The sequence below is a fragment of the Camelus dromedarius genome, chromosome 3, assembly GCF_036321535.1.
Source record: "Camelus dromedarius isolate mCamDro1 chromosome 3, mCamDro1.pat, whole genome shotgun sequence".
NCBI classification, from domain to species: Eukaryota; Metazoa; Chordata; class Mammalia; order Artiodactyla; family Camelidae; genus Camelus; species Camelus dromedarius.
In genome coordinates this window covers 38,158,149-38,181,988 of record NC_087438.1, presented here as the reverse complement: position 1 = coordinate 38,181,988, position 23,840 = coordinate 38,158,149, and the positions used below count along the sequence as shown (strand labels likewise).

The following is a 23,840-nucleotide window of genomic DNA, read 5'->3' as shown; positions in this document are numbered from 1 at the left end:
GATAATAGGAAAAAAGAGAATACAGGAAATTGTGCCTTACTCCCAGTGAATATTCATGTACAACAGTGAACTTTTCTGAATTTGTTCAAGGTTGGAATACATCACTGTACAACTTTTCAACTTGGCATTTCAAAGGAAATACAAATGAAATATGACATGTAATTAACTTGTAAAATGTATTTGATGAAACTATAGGACAGACATCCCAGATCGTGACATCTTTTAACCTCTTTGGAAGGTCTGTAGGTTCCCTCCTTCTCTAAGGCCAGACACTGCTTGTGTTCAAGGGCAAAGGTTTGGCAAGTGACTTTAACCATGAGGACCCCAATTCCTTTTTGTAACAGATGAGAACTGACCATATGTAAGATATTTTACAATATAAATGATTACTCAGTTAAGCAAATATTTGCCAACATATATGAACTAAATTCAAATATTGATCAAAACTAATCAGCTTTTTAAAAGGTGCTGGGACTACAACAGAAGTGGGGAAAGCTAACTATAATCTCCTAAGGATAAGGTAATAAATTGTTCTCTGGTTTTCTAAGAGGAGGATTAATTTTTATAATCAGTGTTGTTCTATGTAGAGTAGACATTCTAGTACATTCTCAATATTAAAATTGTCAAAAAAAAGTGTTCACTGAGATAAAGACAAGGAGACGTTATACAGGAAAATAAATGCATCCTTTCCCTTTCTTCAGAATAACTTATTAGGAAAAAACCTGCGAGAAATAAGCAAAGACCTACTAGAATGAAGACATATGTTAAACAAGAGTCCGACAAATATAACTTACAAGTTTCACTTTGCCCAATTTGAAAGAAGACTATTTGCTTTTGTTTTGGAAAATAATTCCAACAGGTTATCTGACAATTATTCATTTGTCTTAAAATCACAAATTGTTGACAAACTTCTGAAATTTTCAAATCAGATACTGCCCTTCTGTTTGGAAAACAAGGCAACAATGAAGCATAATCTTATACTTGTGAGCCTACATACTGGTAAAGAAACAGGAATGTCACTCTCAGTTTGTAAATTGTTTTTCACCCAATGGCCACCTATGGCAATTTTTCTACACTGTTTGATAAAATAAAGTCATTAATTATTTAAAATGAGCTAGGTTTTTTTTAAAATACAGTTTTTATTACCCAAACAGCTTAAATCAGGTTCTTACTCACCTTGAGATTTGAATGCCAAGCACCGTTTTGCTCTTTTGGTTATGTTTTAAACTCGCTCTGGCTTAGAACCCGTTCCTCTTTTTTGTGTAAGTCAGTTACTTCCTTCTTTAACCCCACCTTTCAAATATTTCATACTTGAAAAGTTTCCTGGCTCTAGAGGAAGTTCTTATCAGATGCCTCACAAGTAAGATAAATTGTATGAGTTTTTGAATAAGGAAGTCCAGCCCTTTGTCATAATCCAGTAATATTCTCCAACTATATTCAAAAGTGATGCATGAAGCCTGGTTGGTTTTTTATTTGAACAATATTTGCAGTCCTCACTTTAGAATCAATAAAAGTCATTTAATTTGCACTTCAAAGTTTTTAAAAAGAAATACTTTTAAATGCAGTAATACATAGGTCTTATTTACTTGTCTGCTTGTCTGCTAGAACAGTCCTTGTTCCAAATACTATGTCCCAATGCCCCAGGCTACATCTTACACTTGTCAAACCTGTATCCCAATTTTGGTTCAGAAGGTGTTATTATGAATTTAAATTGATAAAATAGGAATTTCCTAAAGTATATTCCAAGGTGAATTACTTCTGGGATTTTCTAGTAGGTCTTTCAAATAAATTAGGGAAATATTGCTTATCTGGAGATTCAGGTAAGCATATTAATGACATTTATCATATTAAAGGCCATGAGCTGTCCTAAAGCAAACAAAAAAAAAAAAAAAAAAGAAAGAAAAATTATGTAACTTCATTTAATAATAGTAGCCCCCATTTTCTGAGCACTTCCTATGTATTCTAAACCCTTTGTGTACTTACTACTAAGTAAATCCCGACAGCAACCTGATGAGAGAGGACTCTATGCATCCTCTCTAACGGAGGAAGAGGGGATGAAAACAGAGTGGTGAGATAATCACCCCCCGTGGGGCTGGCAGCTGGCCTCTGGCACCTGTGTGCTACTGCCACTAACCTAGCTGTCTCTCTAGGCTGAAAGACACGTTTCCAACACAGAACTCTTACTTAATAGCATCTCTCAGAAAACAACTCCGTGGAATGCCAAAATGGGAAATGCTGAATTAGATGAGATGATAAAGTAATGGAAATTTTGCTAACTTAAGTTGTACTGGAACTTTTTCAACCACAGAGCATGAACTTTGTATATGGGTGGTTTAAATGAAGATTTAGTTACTGGGATACCAATGGGACATTCAAAGAACAGTACTGTCAGTACTGACTGGACGTCCCCACTGTGCCAGGCATTGTGCTACGCAACAGGGGTGCAACAGTGAACAAACTCCCTGCACCACCTAAAGCCTAGTCAAGAGGCTGCTGTAACCACAGATCATTTCAGATCAAGGTGGTAGGAGCCCAGAAAGGAGCCCATTATGCACAGGGAACCGTGGGAGAAAGGAAAAGAGATATCCAGCTCAGAGTTGTCAGGAAAAGGAAGACCTGAGCAAAGCCTCACAGAATAAGATGGAGATAATCAAGGCAGAACAGGAGTGTTCAAGGCAAGGATCCCCAAGTGAAGGAGATTATGAAGTTGTGAACCTACGAATGTGTACGTGCTCTCCAGGCCCACCAGTATATTTCACTGCAATACTAGCCACCCCTCCAAGTAATACACACTCACATGGGCACACAATCCACAAATAATGTAATAAATACAATATTTATGTAAATCACACGGTCTACTTTAGAACTCAGGACAGTTGGATATTCATCCAGATTTTGCCGTTTAAACTTAGAAAAAGTATTTAACCCTTTATCATTTTAGTTTTTCAAAGACAAATAAAATGAAGGGATATGGCCCTTTTCTCTAGATAGGATTTATTTTTGAGTAACAGATATAAGATATAACCATTCTTTGACTTTACAGAAGAAATGCTCTATATATACACTCAAAATAGAATTATTGTGTACTCATTATTTGATGGATCAGGTACTATGACTTGAGTTCTATGTTTTCCTACTTCTCTGTCTTTGGACTAGCAAGACACATTTTTATTGACTTCTCACAGTTTCCTTTTTAATCACAGTGCTTATATCTAGGGTTTCTTCTCCTGCTGTTCCTTCCATCATGTGGTTTGGGTAGCAGAAGGCCTGGGAGGTCAGTTTTTCTATAGTGTAATTTGGACTGGACAGTTTATCCAAATAGACCTTTTTCTCCTACTAACTAATGGCTAGCAACCACTTTACTTAACTGTGATTTAAATTCCTAGCAATTTCTTTTGTGTCAGTTAATATCTATAGATTTTAACCATGTGCTTTTTCAGATACTTGAGCAGAGTAATATTAGTGATGATAGACATGGACAAACGTTTATGTATATGGATTTTATTTGAAAGCTTGCCTGATTAAAAACAACTCCCTGGATATTCTGTAAGGAGCCCCCAAACTCCATGCTACTGGTGAAAGACTTTACGGAAATGTACATTTTAGCATAAGGCATTATGTCGCCTGGGAAAGGTAATACACTTACTAGCTAGCAAATTCATTAATACTGATTGGCTTATGAGATTAACCAAAAATCAACTAGAGCTTTAATGGAATAAGTCACTGCCTTCCAACTACTAAAGTTTCACTGTGAGGGCCAAAGAGTTAAGAAAATTTTAAAGTGAGGACGTTGAGCAGTTGAAAGTGAGGAGAGAAGGCATGAATAAGAAGGGGTCAAAATGAAACCACTGCAGTTATGCTTTGGGCCAATCCAGTCAGCAGCTGGCAAACTTAAATCATACAATTCTGAGGAGGTGGGAATGGATTTTACTGGAAGAGATCTGAGGCATTATTTAGACAAGGAATTCATTCCCAAACCTGAAATTCTATCTAGATCAATTATGAAGCTTTTTAAAAAATGCAAATTCCTAGGACTCTGGGGATTCTGCTTCATTATGTCTAGGGCTCAGGGATCTTTATTTTGAAAGTTAAGAACAATTCCAAGGAATTTCTAAGTTAGAGGAATAAGTGATTGTACAAACTGTGGGGGGAGGAATTTTACTTTTGATTTTACACTCTTTAACATTATTTTATCTTTTTTCATTAACATGTATCACTTTTATAACAAAAATGAACACTGAAATCACCCAGATGGTTTTGACTTATGGCCAGGGTTGGAAACTATTGATACAAATGAACCCTGTGAGGGTGAGAGAAGTGATGTGATTTACTCCATAGCCTCCAGCCTAGAAAGCAGAAATCTAGCCCAGATATCAAAACAGTCTCCTGACTCTGACCCAGTACTTTTCTAATATACCACACTATCTCCATGAGGAGTAGATACAAAGTCAGTTCCTAGATGTCTGTCAGAATATATATGACAGGAAGTTAGAGACAAGAAAACGAGAAAGACCCGTCAGGGATGCCACAGGTAGTGAACCATGAAAGATGTTACTCTGCTGGTGAGCCACTTTAAGTTGTGAAATCTGCCACCTGAAATACCTGTCATGACTAAAGAGAGGTACATGGTTATGACTCATGTGACAACTAAGAAAGGTGAGGTTATGGTCAAGGGCTAAAAAAGAAGACACAAAGAAAAACAAAGTAAAAAGACCCAAGAATTCCACTCCTAGGTATATACTCAATAGAAATGAAAGCCATCTGTGTTTATGACCACTTCCTTCATGATATCCCAAAGCTCTAGAAACATTTCAGATGTCCATCAACAATACAATGGGTAATGGATCATGGTAAATCCACACAATGGAGTACAGCACAACAATGAAAAAACCAAGGTACTGATATGCACAACAACATGGATCAATCTCAAACTTAATATAGAATTAAAGAAGCTATACACAAAAGAAGACATATGTATGATTCCATTCCTGAAATCATGTACAGCTTACCTATGAACATATAATGACAGAGGTCAGAAGAGTGGTAATTACTATAGACTGGGAGGTACATAAGTTAGCCTTCTCAGATGCTAGAAAAGTTCTATATCTTGATCTTTGTGGTGGCTAAAAGATGTATATACATATAACTATTCATCAAGCTGTCCACTTAATATTTGTGCACCATATTATGTAAATTGTATAGTAATTTAAAAAAAGAAATTGGTAATAAATAGTAAGACAGCTCTTTCAAATGTCATGAAAAATTGAGATAACTAGATATATGTTTTCTATTCATTCAGATTACTGTCTTTTTTGGTAAGCTGGTCTACTAATATGAGTAGGGGAAAATTTTGTTAAATTGCAGGTACACTTTGAGCTGGATGAATTATAACTTTATCTGAAGCTTCCTGAGTCTGGAAGTTGGCAAAGGTTGATGGGAGTTATTAATGAATCTTGAACTTCCACCAAGTCAAAGCAGGAAATTTCTACTTTCTGAGATTATGAATATGGTCTTTCATTGGCACACCTTGACTTACTCGAGGGATGTGTTGCTGAAAAATTATATCCAATCTAAAAACACAGGTTGAAAGCAATTTTACCTAAAAAAGAATAATTCTGGGATCTTGGGCAAGAAACACAACTTCCCCATCTTGCTTTCTTCATCCATAAAACAACAATGGATTCAATAATCCCCAAGGTTCCTTAAAATTCTACTAGGTAGAAATGAACATCATAAAAATGGTCATGACATTCAGAACAGGATGTTTAAAAGTCGTTTTCATGCTTGGTATACACTTCCTTTTACTCCAACTCCCCTTTTTCATCATAAGTCTTTCCTAATTGTTAACACAGATCAGATAACATGTCTTGAAACTTGCTTCAACTTCAGTTGAACAACACTTCTTTCTCCTTCCCCCATCCTTTCCCCTATTATTGCTTCAGATTAAAATACATGGACATTAGAAAGCTGAATAATCATTCAATATGAAAAAATTGAAAATATTTTACTTTGTCATGAAAAAACTGAAAGCTGCATAATTTAGCAGTCCTATATCAGAAACACCATTCATCTTAGACTGTGTATATTACTGTACAAGTCAGATAATTAGTAAACAAGTCCAACAGATTTTTCTTTTGTTCATTTGAGAAGGAGAGTCCTGTAAACTAGGATTAATAATAGACACCATGTCCGTCACTGTTTGATTCTGCCAACTTCTTCAGCAAACGTTGCAAGGCATTGCATAGCATTCTTTTAAAATAACTGGACGTATTTTGAAACTTTACACTGTAGTGAGGCTGGATGTGAGAACTATTGGGTAGTAGACACCTTTCTCCCACAGACAGTGTTGATTACTATCACCATTTCACACCTGGCAGGGAGGGGGTCCTCAGGGGTGATCACTTGTCAGAGGAATGAGTCTTCAGAGCACTCTGTTTGAAGACCTTGAATGATCTTATTTGTACACTGATTCTGAGCAGGAAATTAGGGAGGGGTAGAGACCAGTATCTATTTTAGAGTCACTTTTTTTCCCAAACTGAGGTGGTGCAGGAGGAGTAGAGGGTGAAGAAAACAACAAACACTAACAGAGTGGGTGAGGCAGGGGACCTGTCTAAAAGGGTCCTGATAATGAGGCCCTCTTTCTCTCATGTGGGAATCATCATCAGGTAAACATTGGTGGATATTTACCCAGAACAGGAGGGCATTTAGTGCGTGAGGCATACATTGTTAAAGGTCTCAGATAGGGCAGTGTTATGCCCTGGCTAAGCCAGCTTCTCTGAATCCCACATTCAGGCTTCCTTGTAGACCACTGGCTTCTCTTTTGAAGACCAGGCTAAGTCATGTTCTTTCTTAAGAGACATATCTCACCATGAAATGTTCCTTTTATTAGTTAACTTATCAGAATTTTCAGACCACCTCCCTTTTCAGAATCTATCCTATCTTTAACATTAACTAGCTGGAGCCAGACACGCAGTCACAGAGAACCTCAATTTCTTATCTACAATGAATTTTAGTGGGTTAATGGTTCTTAACCCTAGCTGTTCACTGGACTCTCCTTAAGGAACATTTAAAAATACTGATGCTTGGGTTCCAGTCCACAAAAATTAAAGCAAAATCCCCGAGGGTGAAATTCAAGAATTACTAGTTTCTAAAAGCTCCTCAGGTGTTTATGAAGTCCTCAGCGAGCCAGTATTGAACAGTCAGGCCTCTTTTGAACTAATATTCCATGACTCTGTGCTGTCTGATCTTGAGAACCACTTAACTCCTCACTTCAGTTTTCTTCACTACGAAAAGAGAACTTGAAATACAGTGTTGTAAAAAAAATCTGCAAAGTGCTCAAAGTTCATCCCAGAAATACGTTATTAAAAATTCTCAGGAATGTACATGCTCGCTAAAATGACACTAACAGTTCACATTGACTGCATACTTGATCATGTGTCAGACCATTCTCTGATTCCTTTACATGGATTTTCCCTTTTATTACTGTAAGGATAGGGATGGGTATTATTTACTAGTTTGAACATGAAAAAACTGAGATATGGAGAGACTGAATTACCCTCTGAAGGTCAGATAGCTCTTTCCGGACCTTGAACTCACACTCACACCATGCGACTTGAGTCTAGAGCAAATGCTTTTAACCTATACAGTATTTACAGACTGTCCTCTTACTTTTGGTGCGACCAAATGCTTATGATGTCCCAGATTAAAATCTGCTTTATCCCAAATGGTGTAGAGTTGAACCTCTATTTGTTTCAGAACACCTGACCTGAGCCAGAGATGGTGACCCTGACTGTAGGAGGTTTGGTGGGTTTGACTGGCTGAAGCAAAGCTGTTGCCTGGGTTTTGATGAAGTCTGAGGGGTTTCAGTAAGTAAGTGATAAAGGAGGTATAAAAATAAGAGACTGAGGTGTAAGATGAAGCACATGATTAAGAATCTTTCTTCTATACAATTCACAGAAGAGTGACATGTTCAAAATGGGGCCTGAGTCTGGTGGCCCTTGTTACTACCATGGAGGATGATGGGGATGACTGCAGGCTCAGCTCCCACTGGGGTCAGTGAGCTGCTCCAAATAAGAGTCTTCCCACTTCTCTGCATGTACAGGGACGTGCCCTTACTCCAGTCCACATCATCTCTTGCCTGAACAAATGCAATAGCCTCTTACTGGTCTTCTTTATCCTGCCCTGGGCATCCTACCATACTGTGTCCTTTAAGCTGACAAGAGTGATATCTCTCAAACATCAATTAGTCCACGTCTGCCTCATACTTAAGACCCCTGAGTGGCTTCCTAGAGTCTTGGAATTAAACCCCAACCCTTACTGACAAGGATTTTCATGATCTGGCCCCTGCCTCCTCCCTCTCTCATTAGATCCAGGCACTTCTGCCATCTCTAATTCTCCAATGCACGCAGTTCGTTCCTGCCTTTAGGCCCTGTGTTAGCTGTTCCCTTCAGCATGATGTTACACCTGTGCATCAATACTCAGGTAAAGAAACTGAAAATCACCACTGCTTTGGGACCCCCAATTTACCCCACACCATGACATTATCTTCCCTCATCTCCAAAGTAACAACCATCCAGGTTTTTCTGTTAATCATTCCTTGCTTTTCTTTATAGTTTTACAACCTCTGTATATATCTCTAAATAGTCTGGAAAACTAGAGAGCAAGCACAGACTCAGCTAATGTAGGCACGGCAAGACCTCCACTACAGATAGGCTCCAGGGGGAGAGAAGCCACGCTGAGCCACAAGACCACCGGCTGTGGCAGCCTCCCTAAGTGCCTATAAAGCCCCTTCTGGTGGGCTGGGGTGTCAGTGGGACAGGCCCAGAAAGTGACATGTGAACATACAGCTTGTTGCCAGGCAGCTGGTAGGGCTCTAGCATGGACCAGACATGGATGTCCAGTGGAGGCAAGGTCAGAGAGAGAGGGTGCTTTGTATTTTCTGCTTCTGAGTATGGCTTTTAGGGGTAGGTCAGAGAAGAGCATTTCTGTGAGTCAAAAGGGGCTTCAAGTACCCTGGCAGCATACCGTCAAGGCAAGCCAAGTGCAGGAAAGTCTCAGCGCCAGGCCCACTGGGACCTTCTGTCCTTCGGCTTAAAAGGGTGCAAAATCTTGTAGTTTCTTATAAAACTAAACATACCTTCAACATATGATTACCACACAATCACATTCCTTAGTATTTACCCAAAGGAGTTAAAAACTTATGTTTACACAAAAACCTGCACAGGGATGTTTACAGCAGCTTTATTCTTAATTGCCAAAACTTAGATGCAACCAAGATGTCTTTTACTAGCTGAAGAGATAAATAAATATCTAGACAATGGAATATTATCCAGGGTGAAAAAGAAATGAGCTATCAAGCCATGGAAAGACATGAAGGAAACTTTCATGCATATAACTTAGTGAAAGAAGCCAATCTGGTAAGACTACATACTGTATGATTCCAACTATACGACATTCTGGAGAAGCAAAATTATGGAGGCAGTAGAAAGATCAGTTGTTGTTTGTGGTTGGGAAAGGGGGAAGATACAAATAGGCAGAGCACAAAGGATTTTTAGGGCAGTGAAAATACTCTGCATGATACCCTAATGATGACATTATACATTTGTCCAACTCATAAATGGTACAACACCAAGACTGAACTGTAATGAAAACCATGCACTTTGGGTGATTATGATGTCTATATGTAGGTCAGCTGTAACAAATGTACCAGTCTGGTGGGGGATGTTGGTAATTGAGGAGGCCCTGCATGTATTGGGGTAGGGAGTATACTGGAAATCTCTGTATCTTCTCCTCAATTTTGCTATGAACCTTAAACTGTTCTAAAAAATAAAGAACCTTAACTTTTTAAAAAGGTAAAAAATCAGCTTCAATAGGATCTATTACTTTCAACTAAAACTGTGACTGATGCACTGTAAATTTATATTTTTTATATTTGTTTTTGCCTTATGTTTTTAGATGATCTTACGACATGTTTTATTGGATACATGTTGGAACTATTCTGTTGTAAGGGACACAATCACAACTCAAATGCTTACACAAAGCAGATTTACGGAGCTATATAACAGGAAAGTCTATGAGTTCAATTTCACTGGTAATCTTTTATTTCTCAAACTGCCTAATGGGTACATGGATGCCTATTATAATAATTTTATACCCTCCTGAATATCTGAAATACCTCAAAATAAATTACAACAAAATGAAATAAACAAACAAGAAGTAGTTGGATCCAGTAGCTCAAGAAATGTCATCAGCCCTGGACCCTCCTTCTCTGGGCTGGCTCCCTTTCCTCTGCAGGCCCTCTAAAGCTGGAATTCCCTGCAGCTCCAGGCTTGCTATATTTACAGTGGGCAGTATAGTGGCAAGGGTGCTTGACTTCTCAACAATTCCAGAGGTCCCAGAACTGACCACTGGCCTGAGTCAGATTTCAAGCCAATTCTTGGACAAACTGCTTGGCTTAGGGTGTATGATGCTCTGATGGGCTCTGATGTGAAGCCAGGCTCGTGTGTCCTCCTTGAGCTGATGGAGGAGGCTAACCACTTCTCTTCCTTTGCTGATGCAGTTTACAAAACGATATTGCGGAGTTTTGACTAGAAGAAGGGGGATGGATGAGGGGCAGGAGAAACACAAGTGAGTGTTTCTTTTCTTAAAGATTCTTTAAATGAAAAAGGACAGGGACAAGACAACAGTTCTCTCAGGACAGAGACAGTTATTTCTCGAGTTGTCTCCCAAATTCCTTTGAGCTCCTAAGGCAGTTCCAAAGCAGAATTATTGCCAATAAGTCAAGAAGAACCAACATTGTCCCATTGGCAGAAGGAGGTAATAGAATTATATTTTTGTCAATAAAACTAGTATTTTGTCAGAGTATCTATGGCAAAGGTTCTCTCCTTGACTGAACTCTAGCTAGGCTCCTCTCAAGCCCTTTCTCCTGTAGGCCTCAACCTTGGCCTATAAAGACACGAACAGACACCAACATAGTTTCTAGCAGCTCAAGACTGCACCCCTAGGATGACTCTCACACCCCCTGAAAGTACCTGTCTGAGAAAACTCCTTCCTGCCAAAAGAATTTACTGTTTGTTTCAGCCAATGCTTGGAGATAGAGCCCATCTCCCAGTCTCTGTGGGAGGATAGGTACCCAACTTTGATAAGGGCCAGTCAGCAAGCCCAGATGGATGTCACAAGGATCAGCTCCCTACCTCTTCTTGCTTTTTGTAAGCTTTTGCCTTACTGACTCTGCTGAGCCTCCCTCACCAACACTCCTGTTCTCACTCTCCCTCTAAAACACCCAGTCACCTCTGTATAAACTGAAGTTGAGTTCAGTTCATGCTGAACTCCTTTCCCTACTGCAGTAGATTACTGATTATAATCAGTCCTATCACTTTACCGGGTGTCTGGCTTTATCTATCCTTGGTCCCTGTATCACCCCTAGTGAAAAAGTACCAGAGGTTAAGAGCCAGTATGCTCCCGGAGCAAAAGCTGTAGAATCAAAAACCAAAAAAACACTGCCCTCTACTGGCTGAAAATCTGGATTTGGCAATGCACATTTTTTTCCACTTAACCACCCCCAATTCTTTTATGTATGCCAAGTTATCATCATCATCTTTGTTATAAATATGACTTCTTTGCAACTGATCATTAGAGACCACCATACTCAGGGCTAGCAAAACTGGAGCAGGTAGTATGTGTGACTATTTCAGCCAGTCGGCCCAGCTGTGGGGAGACAGCTTGAAAGTGCTCACTGACAATTTCAGAAGGCATCTTTATAAGCCGACTTCAGCTTGACAAACTCAGAAACACTGAGCTACTTCACATAAATTCAATAACTCATCCTTTTCATTATAGTACCAAGAGAATTTGCTGACGACATTGTTTAAAAAATTTTTTAGCTTTATTAAGGTGTAACTGACAACTTGTAATATATTTAAAGTATACAATGTAAAGATTTGATGTATGGATACATTGTGAAAGGATTCTCCAATTGAGTTAACATACTCATCTGCTCACATATTTACTTTTTCTATTGGTGAGAACACAAGATCTACTCTCTTAGAAAATTTCAAGTATATAATACAGTACTGTCAACTATAGTCACCATACTATACACTAGACCCTCAGACCTTATTCATCACATATCCTAAAGTTTGTACCCTTCTACCAACCTGTCTGCATTTCCTCCACCACCCCCTATCCCCTGGTAACCAACATTTTATTCCATGAGTTTGTCGTTCTTGTTAGATTTCACATATAAGTGATACCAAGCAGTATTTGTCTTTGTCTGACATTTAAATTAGCATAATGCCCTTCAGTTTCATCCATGTTGTCGAAAATAACAGGATTTCCTTCTTATTTTAAGACATTTGAATAATATTCCATTGCCTACATGTATCACATTTCCTTCACTTATCATTGATGGACACAGGTGGTTTCCATATCTTGCCTGTTATGAATAATGTTGCAATGAACGTAGGAATACACATATCACTTTGAGATTCTGATTGTGTTTCCTTTGGATATACGCCCTGAAGTGGGATTGCTGGATTGTAAGGTTAAAAAAAAAAAGTTCTATTTTTAATTTCTTGAGGAACCTCTATACTGTTTTCCATAGTGACTGTACCAGACATTCCCACCAAGAGTATACAAGGATTCCTTTTTCTCCACATCTTTCCCAGCATTTGGTATCTCTTGTCTTTCTTACAACAGACATCCTAATAGGTGTGAGGTGATATCTCACTGTGGTTGTGATTTGGATTTCCCTGATGATCAGTGATGTTTAGCACCTTTTCATGTACCCGTTGGCCATCTGTATGTTGTCTCTGGAAAAAACATCTGTTCAAGCACTTTGCCATTTTTAATTGGGTTATTATTATTTGCTATTGAGTTATAGGAGTTCCTTGTATATTTTGGATATCAATGCCTTATTAGACAAATGGTGGGCAAATATTATCTTCGTTTCCATATGTTCCCTTATTTTGTTTATGATTTCCTTTGCTGTGCAGAGAAGCTTTCTAGTTTGATATAAGATGACACTGTTTATCTGCACCTTCCTTGATCTTTAATTTTTAATACTTTATTTTGAAAAACAAATATTTACTGTTTGTTCATTGTAGGAAATTTGAAAAATAAAGAAACTTTAAAGGGGGCAGTATTGATAAAATTACATGTTAAAAACTCGTAAGAAAAATATAATGGGCAACAACCCTAAAATGGACCTCTCTCCTCCTCCTCTATCACGGATTTCTTGGCATATCTTGCAAGCAATCTTTTGACTCCTCTGCTCTCCACCCAGACAGCTACTTTCAGCACAGGTCTTCACTTCCTACTTTACTGAGACCATTGCCTGGAGGTGGAGGCTCTGACCTCCTCCCTAGCTGTCTCCAGAGCTCTCCACTCGTTCCTGCCAGTTTCAGAGGAAGAGCTGTCTTCTTTGTCCTGAAACCAAGTTCCTTCCCCTGTGCCCCCTGCGCCCTGCGTTATATTCCTTCAAACAGGCTTCACCATCCAACATCCTAAATTGCTCTTTCAGTTACAAAAGCTGTATTAACCCAAATGATCTGGCAAATAGTATTATAAATAATATCCCATTTTCCTCATCATCACTGCCCAACTTTTTGAATGATCTAAACAGACTGTTAACTCTGCCCATCTGTAGAAACTGCCCTCACAAAGACTCATCTCTCATTATTATCCTCCTTGATTTTTCTGCGACGTCTGGCACTTCTCATTACCCCTCTTTTTTTGCCATCATACTTACCTCCTGGATTGGAGTCTCCTCAATCTTCTCTTTTGGTTCTCCTCCTTAGCTCCTGATTTTCTGTGGTCTTTTTCTGTCTCTTCAGGTCCTCTAACTCCCAGCACTTCAGATGTTTTGATCCATGTAGTCCTTAATAAAAGAATTCTGAAAATTATGTACCACCTCACACATTTTTAAGTTGATATGTAAATTTTTCATAAGATTAAGGGTCACAAGGAATAAAATATCTACAACAGTGAATATTATATGTGCAGCTTAAATACATTTTTGCCAAAACTATGGAGCTACACCTTCAGTTTGTGGAAAACTTCACTATGTAATTTAATTGCCAAACAGTCTTCACTGCCAAACCAGTCAATCAGAAAACTGACTTTGCGTTCAAACTCAAATAAGTGTGTTAATAACTGTTCTGTGACAATCATCTCGTTTGTAAATTCTAAGTCTTGGGAGAGAAAAAAGAAACAAAGAAAAAAGGGAAAGAACAAAAGAGAAATGATGAAGAATGAAGCCTTGCTGCAGCTTTGCCTCTGGGAGGAAGCTTCCTGCAGAAGCTCTGCAGCCTCAGATTTCCCCTTTGTTTCAGGGGTTCCAGAGGTGTTTAATGAAACTGAGGGCAGTCATCAATTACATCCGTTAGACTATAACTTGCTTAATAAACCTGCTTTCACTGATGAAGCTCACTTTAATCGTTCCTGCAAATCGCATATCCTCCGAGCTTCACGTAGACAATACAGACAATATATCACAAGACTCCTTTAACAGCTCTTCATGGATAACACCTCTGATGCATGGATCACTGTGGTAATGATTGCTTAAAATGTTTTTCAGGAACTTGGAGTCAGCTCTGGTCCAGTTCGAGATCTAACGGGTTAAGGCTGGTTGGGCCCACCAACCCTCCAACTGGACCTGCACGAGTGTCCCATAAATAATCTTTTGCTGTTAGAGGGCCAAAAACTCCACCCTCAGATCATGCTAACACCACCATTTTCTGATCATGAGTTCCAAGAAGCAGCACGTAACTCAGATACGCTGGCACAGAACACTCATTACCTCACCTTTTCCCTACCTCCAATCACATTTCTCCATGCCCAAGACCACTCTGCTTCTCTATCCTATAATTATCCCAAGCCTCTCACCTTTGGGGAGGAGGACCTCAGACTCGTTCTCCTGTCTTCTCACTTGGCAGCCTCATGAATACTTTCCGGCTTCAAATCTTGGTGTCTCCGCACTTGGCTCACTGCACGTCAGGCAAACGAATGTGGTTCAGTAACATTTACATCTGGAAGAAATGCCCAAGAGTAAAATTCTGGCTAGATGGATAGAAGTCCAGATGCACAGATGAGAGGCATGCCTCCTACTGTGAACAGGAGAAGGGCAGTTCTGAAAGAGAAGCTGGGAGAGGAGAAGCAACGGGGTGGGTATTCGCAGACAGATGTTCTAGGGAAGAGTCCACGTAGCAGCTGGGAACTTATAAACTGATTTCCTTGAAACTATCAATGTCTCCTCAGTACCCTTTGAAACATTCCAGTATGTGCATAAACTCGTTTGAATTGAGTAGTCTACAAAATAAGTTACTGGTTACTTTCTCTATATTTTTTCTTGAAGAACTGACACATCCTCACAAATCCAATTATCACATCCAGGTGGATGAATCAGAAACCTGTTCACCTCTTTTAGTGTTTTCACCAAGCAGATGTCTCAACAGGAAGATCTCACATCTAACTAGAAATTTTCACTTCACAGTCAGCATGACAATAAAATCTATAAATTTTTTGTGTGTAGGTATTTCTTCAACTAGTTTCAGCCTGAGATAAAAAGAAAGGCAAAACCAGAATCTTCTAGTAGGCTCTTCTGTCTGCCCAACCTCTGGTGATTCAATGAACCTCGTGCAGATTCAGAGTGATGACTGCATATGTTACATTCTGTGTGAGAAAGAGGAAGAGACAGAAGTATTTACTTTTGAATATAACATGTGTGCATACAGATAGATAAGCAGGTAGGTAGATACAGATAGACAAACATATCTGCTTATATTTTCAGAAGGAAATTCTGGAAGGTAAACCCGACTCTAATGAAAATACCAACCAGGTAGGGATGGGGGCTGTGGCATAAACAGTATTAAGTGAACAGAAATGAAAGTATGGATTTTTGGAGCTTACTTTTATGTAATTTTGATTTTTGAATCATGTAAATGTTTTACACGTTCAAAAAAAAGTAGCCCTAAAATTGAAAATATTTTAAAAGGAAAGATACTATCTATTAAAACTTAACATAATCAGACAGTGAAAAGAATTACTTTAGATCATTCTAGAATATCATATTCTTGCTGAAAACCTTTGGAAGGTTATATTCTAAGGTCAAAAAGAGCTTCAAATTCAGTGGTTTTATTATTAATGGTAACATTGATATTATTTGGAAGTCATTTTATGTGTATTATACACCTGAAACAAATAAACAGTTATGTCACTATAAAATTTTCATTTTAAGAGATGAGTATAAAATAAAAAAAATTAAATAAAACTCGATAGTCCAAATAATCCAAACTTGAATTGACAAATGCCAATTTAAACTCCTAATTTTAAAATGTTATTTCCTACCTCTGTTTTCTGAATGGGCCAGCATTAAAAGAAAGTGAATATAATTGATTAATACACTTGAAACATATAAAAATTCACAAGACTACAATATTTTAAAAAAAGTAAACATAGAAACAGAAACTTTCCTGCCCACACTGGAGGTGACTATTACACCAAATCCTTATTCTGAAAATTGATAGTAAGAGTGGATGCATTAATTTATTCTTCTTGTAGTTGAGAATAACAATATGACCCCAGTTAATAAGTTTTTTTTTTTTTTACAGTTTTATTGGAATGTAACTGACATACAGCACAGTGCAAGCTTGCTTAAGGTGCACAGCATAATGCTCTGATTTATATATATTGTGAAATGATTACCACAATAAGTTAAATTAATATTCATCACCTCATATGGATACAAGAGAAAAAAAATTTCCTTGAGATGTGAATTCTTAGGATCTACTCTCTTAACTTTCCTGTATATCATGCAGCAGGGTTAACTATAGTTATCATGTTGTATATTACATCCCTACTTATTTATCTTATCACTAGAAGTTTGTACCTTTTGAACACCTTCATCCAATTCCCCCTGTCTCCATCCCTGCACCTCTGGTGACAAGCAAAAAAAATTTTTGTATAGAATATCAATGAATAAATGTAGAAAGAATGGACAGTACCAGAAAATTGCCATTCTGCAACTAAAAATGATATAACTGGTCCTATCAAGAATCATCAAAGTGGGATCAATTCATTAGGAAAATGGCTGATGGACAAATTTTCCAATATTGCCTGCAGATTCCCTGTATCTTTATAACGGTAAGATCTAGCTGCCACCACCCTAACCAGAGAGGAAAGTGACAATTAGGAATAGTGGGACGCTGCGTGCCTCCTAATGGGACGCAGTAGTGGGTATACAGTGTTCTCTAGGATGTATTCTTACTAAAACATGCTCAACACCAATCTAAATCAGTCTGCATCTCTAACTTCAAGTTTAAAGGAAATTCAGACAAAGGAATAAATCAAATGAAACCACCAGTACAAAATAAAACAAGTTCAGAAAACAGACATTTTACAAGACATCAGCCTGGTCTCTTGGAAAAACCAAAAGAAGTAGTGACTCTTGCAGATTCACTGAGTTAGGAGTCTAATTCCTTTAGGTGTAAGATTAGATAGTTTATTCAAGATTTTTCTTGTTTCCTGAGGAATTGTATCATTATAAACTTCTCTCTTAGGACTGCTTTTGCTGTGTCCCATGGATTTTGGATAACTGTGTTTTCATTTTCATCCAGGTATTTTTTTGATATCTTCTTTGATCACTTCACTAATCCATTGGTTGTTTAGTAGCATACTGTTTAGCCTCCATGGGTTTGTGGGGGGTTTTTGAAGGTTTTTTTTTTGGTAGTTGAGTTCTGGTCTTATAGTATCACGGGCGCAAAAGATGCTTCGTGTGATTTCAATTTTCTTAAACTTATTGACTTATTTTATGGACTAGCATGCAATCTATCATGGAGAAGGTTCCATGTGTATTTGAAAATAATGTATATTCTCCTTTTGGATGGAATATTCTATATATCTATTAAGTATATTTGGTCTAGCATGTCATTTAAGGCCAGTGTTTCCTTATTGACTTTCTGCCTGGATAATCTGTCCAATGATGGATCATTGCAGACAATGTGATACCATATATAGAAAATCTCCTAAAGACACCACCAAAAAACTACTAGAAGTCATCAATGAATTTGGTAAAGTTGCAGGATACAAAATTAATATACAGAAGTATGCTGCATTTCTATACACTAAAAATGAACTATCAGAAAGAGAAATTAAGAAAACAATTCCATTTACAATTGCATCAAAAAGAATAAAATACCTAGGAATAAATCTACCTATGGAGGTAAAAGACCTGTACTCCGAAAACTATAAGACATTGATGAAAGAAAATGAAGAAGACACAAACAGATGGAAAGATATACTGTGTTCATGGACTGGAAGAATTAATATTGTTAGAATGACCATACTCCCCAAGGCAATATACAGATTCAATGCAATCTCTATCAAAATACCAAGCGCATTTTTCCATGGAACTAGAATAAATAACTCTAAAATTTGTATAGGAACACAAAGGCCTCGAATAGCCAAAACAACCTTGAGAAAGAGGAACAAAGCTGGAGGTATTATACTCCTTAATTTCAAGCTACACTACAAAGCTACAGTCATCAGAACAGGATGGTACTGGCACAAACACACACACATATATCAATGGAACAGAATAGAGAGCCCAGAAATTGACCCATGCTTATATGGACAATTAATCTATGACAGAGGAGGCAAGAATATACAACGGGGAAAAGACAGCTTCTTCCATAAATGGTTTTGGGAAAACTGGACTGCCACATACAAAAGAATAAAACTGGACCACTCTCACAACATGCACAAAAATAAACTCAAGCTGGGTTAAAGACTGAAATTTAAGACCTGGAACCATTAAACTTCCAGAAGAAAACAAAGGCAGTATGCTCTCTGACATTGGTCTTAGTAATATTTTTTGGATATGTCTCTTCAGGCAAGGGAAAAAAAGCAAAATAAACAGAAATACATGAAACTAAAAACTTTTGCACAGAGAAGGAAACTATTGACAAAACAAAAAGATCAATTACTGAATGAGAGAAGATATTTGCAATGAAGTATTTGATAAGGAGTTAATATCCAAAATATACAAAGAACTCACACAACTCAACATCAAAAAAAAAAAAAAAACGATTAAAAAATGGACAGATCTGAACAGACATTTTCCCAAAGACAAACAGATGGCCAACAGGCACATGAAAAGATGCTCAACATTACTAATCATCAGGGAAATGCAAATCAAAACCACAATGAGATGCCACTTCACATCTGCCAGAACAGATATTATCAAAAAGAAAAGTAACAAATGTTGGCAAGGATATGGAGAAAAGGGAACCTTCTTGCACTGTTGGGAATGTAAACTGATGCAGTCATGATGGAAAACAGTATGGAGGTTCCTCAAAAAATTAAAGATAGAACTACCATACAATCGAGCAATTCCACTCCTAGGTACTTATCCAAAGAAAATGAAAACACCAACTAGAAAAGATTTATGCACCCCTATGTCACTGCAGCATTGTTTACATTAGCCAAGATATGGAAGCAACCTAAGTGCCCATCAATAGATGAATGGATAAAGAAAGATGTGGGGTGTGTGTGCATGTCTGTATACATATACATACAGATATACACTACATTGATATACATATATAGAGACATATACATATATACTCAATGGAATAAAAAAGAATGAAATCTTGCCATTTGTCACAACATGGATGCACCTAGAAGGTGTTATGCTAAGTGAAAGAAGTCAGACAGAGAAAGACAAATACTGTATGATTTCACTTCTATGTGGAATCTAAACAACAAAACAAATGAACAAACGTAACTAAACAGAAACAGAGTTATAGATACAGAGAACAAACACATGGTTGCCAGACTGGGGATGAGGGTCAGAAAGAAATAGATGATTGAGCTTAAGAAGTACAAACTTTCATTTGCAAAGTAAATGAATTATGGGTACAAAATGTACCGTGTGGAAAATATAGTCAATAACTAGGTAATATCTTTGTATGGTGACAGATTGTAACTAGATTATGGTGGCGATCATTTTGAAATGTAAGGAAATATGTTGTGTAACAGGTGTGTAAACACTATGTTGTATAATAAGAACTAATATAGTGTTGTGAGTTAATTTTACTTCAAAAATAAAACAAATATGCAAACAAACTCAGAAAAAGTGATCAGATTTGTGGTTACCAGAGGTAGCACGTGGGGCGAAGGGAATTGCACAAAGGCAGTCAAAAGGTTCAAACTTCCAGTAATGAGATAAATTAGTAGGGATGTAATGCACAACATAATATATATAATTAACACTGCTGTAAGTTATATATGAAAGTTGTTAAAGAGTAAGTCCCAAGAGTTCTCATCACAAGGAAAAATATTTTTTTTCTATTTCTTTAATTTTGTATCTGTATAAGATGATGGATATTCACTAAACTTACTGAAATAATCATTTCATGATGCATGTAAGTGAAATCATCACACTGCACACCTTAAACCTATACAGTACTATATGTCAATGATATCGCAACAGAACCAGAAGAAAAAAATGTTTTAAATGAGCAAGAAATTCAGAAGTATATGTGTAGAAGATAAACAAACTGTAAGAATTCAAAAAGGGAAGAGAGAAAGATGTTCTTTAAAAAAATTATTTTCAAGATGTCAATGAGACAAAAGGTTTTCACTTCCAAGAATGAGGAAAAGCTAAAACATCTTTTGCTTGCTTTTGTGTTATACTCACGTAGTAACTTGTTTTTTACTTATAAAATTTTAAATAAACTGACTTTAGAAAATAATTGTTCCATTTAAGATAGATTCAAAAGTGAAATTACTTCTTATGTTGCTCCTACACAACGCAATGACATGGTGGGTATAACTTACAGGAACAGCTTTCAAACAACCTTAAAAACTTTGTTAACACTGATTAGCATTATCATCTTGTACCAGTAGAGGGAGATGTAAGTCCACTGGAATCAATCAGTCGTTTTGATTTGTGCAACAGTAAATGGAGGGGGAAGGAGAGTTGCTCTCAAATACTGTTATCACCATATCCAGAAAATAGATAGATGGATAGGTAGGTAGGTAAGTCGATAGGCAAATAAATAAAAGTATGTCAAAATGAAAGTAACGTAAAAGATATTTAACATACTTAATATTTAGATTTAAATCCTAATATAACTTTTTCTTTTATGTTCATTAAGTTGTTTTTCAAAAAGTTAGATATTAAATTTAAATATCCAATTAAATATGTTGTGATGAATATAAAATGAGGTTGGGGTTCTTTTCACCTTCTTAGACTGAAACCTTAGATGCCCAGGATACTTCACTGCAGACTTAACATGCCCAGCCTAGCCCTGCAGACTCTTGGCAATGTACTCAGGTATCAAAATGTTCTTCTCATTGTCTCACTTCATTATGAAGTCTAAGTCATCACGCTGGTCAGAAAAGTTTATTTTTTTTAACCTGGATTTAAGGTACTCATGATTGGACTAACCATACACCTTGGCTCATGACACAATTCTCATTGGTTTCCCCAGGCATGCATGCCCCTTTGAGTGTTCCCACAATCCAATTTAAAAACTGAGTCATTAACAATAACTTTTCTAGACCTGCATATTCCTTCCCTCTCTTATATCCCTCACCTCACTCATACAAGGTAACAATTATCTTAAATGTTGTGTTTAACGTTTTCAAGTTTTTTAAAAAATAGTATTTTAAACCAATACATAATTATCTGTAAACAAGATATTTAGTTCTTGAATTTTATAAAAAGAGTAACCTTTAATTTGCCTTTTTAAAAACTCAACATTAAAATTTATTCATACTGATGTGGATATTCGTAATTCACTGATTTTCACATAACATCCATCACGTGTATGTACCACGATTTGCTTATCCATCCTTCTATCTTATGGGGATTTGTTTTGTGTTCAGTTTTTTTCGCTATCACTACAAGTGCTGCCATGGCTATGCTTGTTTATGTCTCCTGGTGCATACTTGCTAGGTTGCAAGGTGTACAAACGATCAACTTCCTCTCCCAGCAAAACTGTCTGAGCAAGTTGTTGATTGAAATCCTTCCCATCACTTGATAGTTTTAGGCTTCCTAATTTTTACCTATTGAATGAATTTACATGGCCTTGATTTGTATTTCCCTGATCATTAATGAGACTCTCATCTTATTTATTGACTATCAGTATTTCCTTTTCTATGAAATGCTTATTTATGTCTTTCACTCATTTTTCTGTGGGGTCATTTTTCTTACCAATTTGTAAGAGCTCTATATATTCTTGTGCTAATTCGTTGTTGGTCATAAGTATGCAAATATCTCTAACAATTTATAACCTGTCTTTTTACTTTAAAGTGTCTTCTGATGAATAAAATTTCTTAATTTTAATTTAGCAAAATTTATCAATCTTTTTATAGAGTTAATGGGTTTCCCATGTTAAGAAATCTGTTCTTTTTTTAAAGAGACTATCCTTTCCCCAGAATATATTTTTGGATATGTATAAAGGATGGTCTCTCCAATAAATGCTGCTGGAAAACTGAACAACCACATGCAAAACAATTAAACTGGACCATACACAATACACGATACACTTATACCATATACAAAAATCAACTCAAAACCGATTAAAGATAGACAGTTAATTAATGTAAGATCAGAAACCATAAAAATCCTAGAATAAAACATGGGAATAAGCTCCCTGATGTTGGTCTAGGCAATGATTTTTTTGGATTTGACAACAGAAGCAAAGTCAACAAAAGCAAAAATAAACAAGTGGGACCACACCAAACTAAAAAGCTTCTGCACAATAAAGGAAATCATCAGCAAAATGAAAAGGCAACCTACAGAATGAGAGATAATATTTTCAAATCATATATCTAAAAAGAGATTAGTGTGCAAAATATATAAAGAACTCATACAACTCAACAGTAAAGAGACAATCCAATTAAAAATGAGCAGAATACTTGAATAGACATCTCCCACAGAAGACATACAAATGAACAATAGGTACATGAAAAGATGCTCAACATCACTAATCACTAGGGAAAGTCAAACCCAAACCACAGTGAGTTATCGTCTCACATCTGTTTAGAATGGCTATTATCAAACACAAACAAGTGTTAGCGAGGATGTGGGGAAAAGGGAAACTTTATGCACTGTTGGCGGGAATATAAATTTTCACAATCACTATGGAAAACAGAATGAAGGTTCCTCCAAAAATTAAAAATAGAACTACCAAATGATCCAGTAATTCCACTTCTGGGTATATATCCAAAGGAAATAAACTCATAATCTTGAAGAGCTATTTGTATTCTCACGTTCGTGGAAGCATTATTCATGACAGCCAAGGTATGCAAACAACCTAACAGTCCACCAACAGAGGAATGGATAAAGAAAATGTGATATACATACATACATACATACATATATCTATGTGTGTGTGTATGTACATATATATACATATACACATGTACACAGTGGAATATAATTCATCCATAAAACAGAAGGAAATTCTGCCATTCCAAACAACATGGATGGACCTTGAGGCAATTATGTTAAGTGAAGTAAGTCAGACAGAAAAAGACAAATACTATATATTCCCATTTGTATGTGGAATCTGAAAAAAAAAGAACTCATAGATACAGAGAACAGACTGGCGGTTGACAGAAGTGAGGGGAGGTAGGCAAAATGGGTAAAGGGGGTCAAAAGGTACAAACTTCCTATTGTAAGATAAGTGAGTTCTAGGGATGTAACGTACAGCATAATGACTCTAGTTAAAAATACAATATTTATATCTGAATATTGCTGAGCAAGCAGACCTTAAAATTTCTTATCACCAGAAAAAATTCACAACTATGTGTGGTAATGTAAACTGTGTTAG

General features: G+C 36.9%; 1 protein-coding gene across 6 annotated transcripts in view; it reads right to left on the bottom strand.

The window, feature by feature from the left end:
* GAPT (GRB2 binding adaptor protein, transmembrane) overlaps positions 1 to 23,840 on the bottom strand; it is a 30,335-nt gene that overhangs the window by 3,644 nt on the left and 2,851 nt on the right. For 2 of the 6 annotated variants that reach the window (XM_031445516.2, XM_031445523.2), the window contains exon 1: positions 1,177 to 1,266. The gene's annotated coding sequence lies outside the window, so the exon portion shown is untranslated. Of the gene's footprint in view, positions 1 to 1,176; positions 1,305 to 13,747; positions 13,877 to 14,883; positions 15,027 to 23,840 lie in introns of those variants that run through there. The other 4 variants (XM_031445546.2, XM_031445560.2, XM_031445552.2 and 1 more) reach the window with 4 other exon arrangements.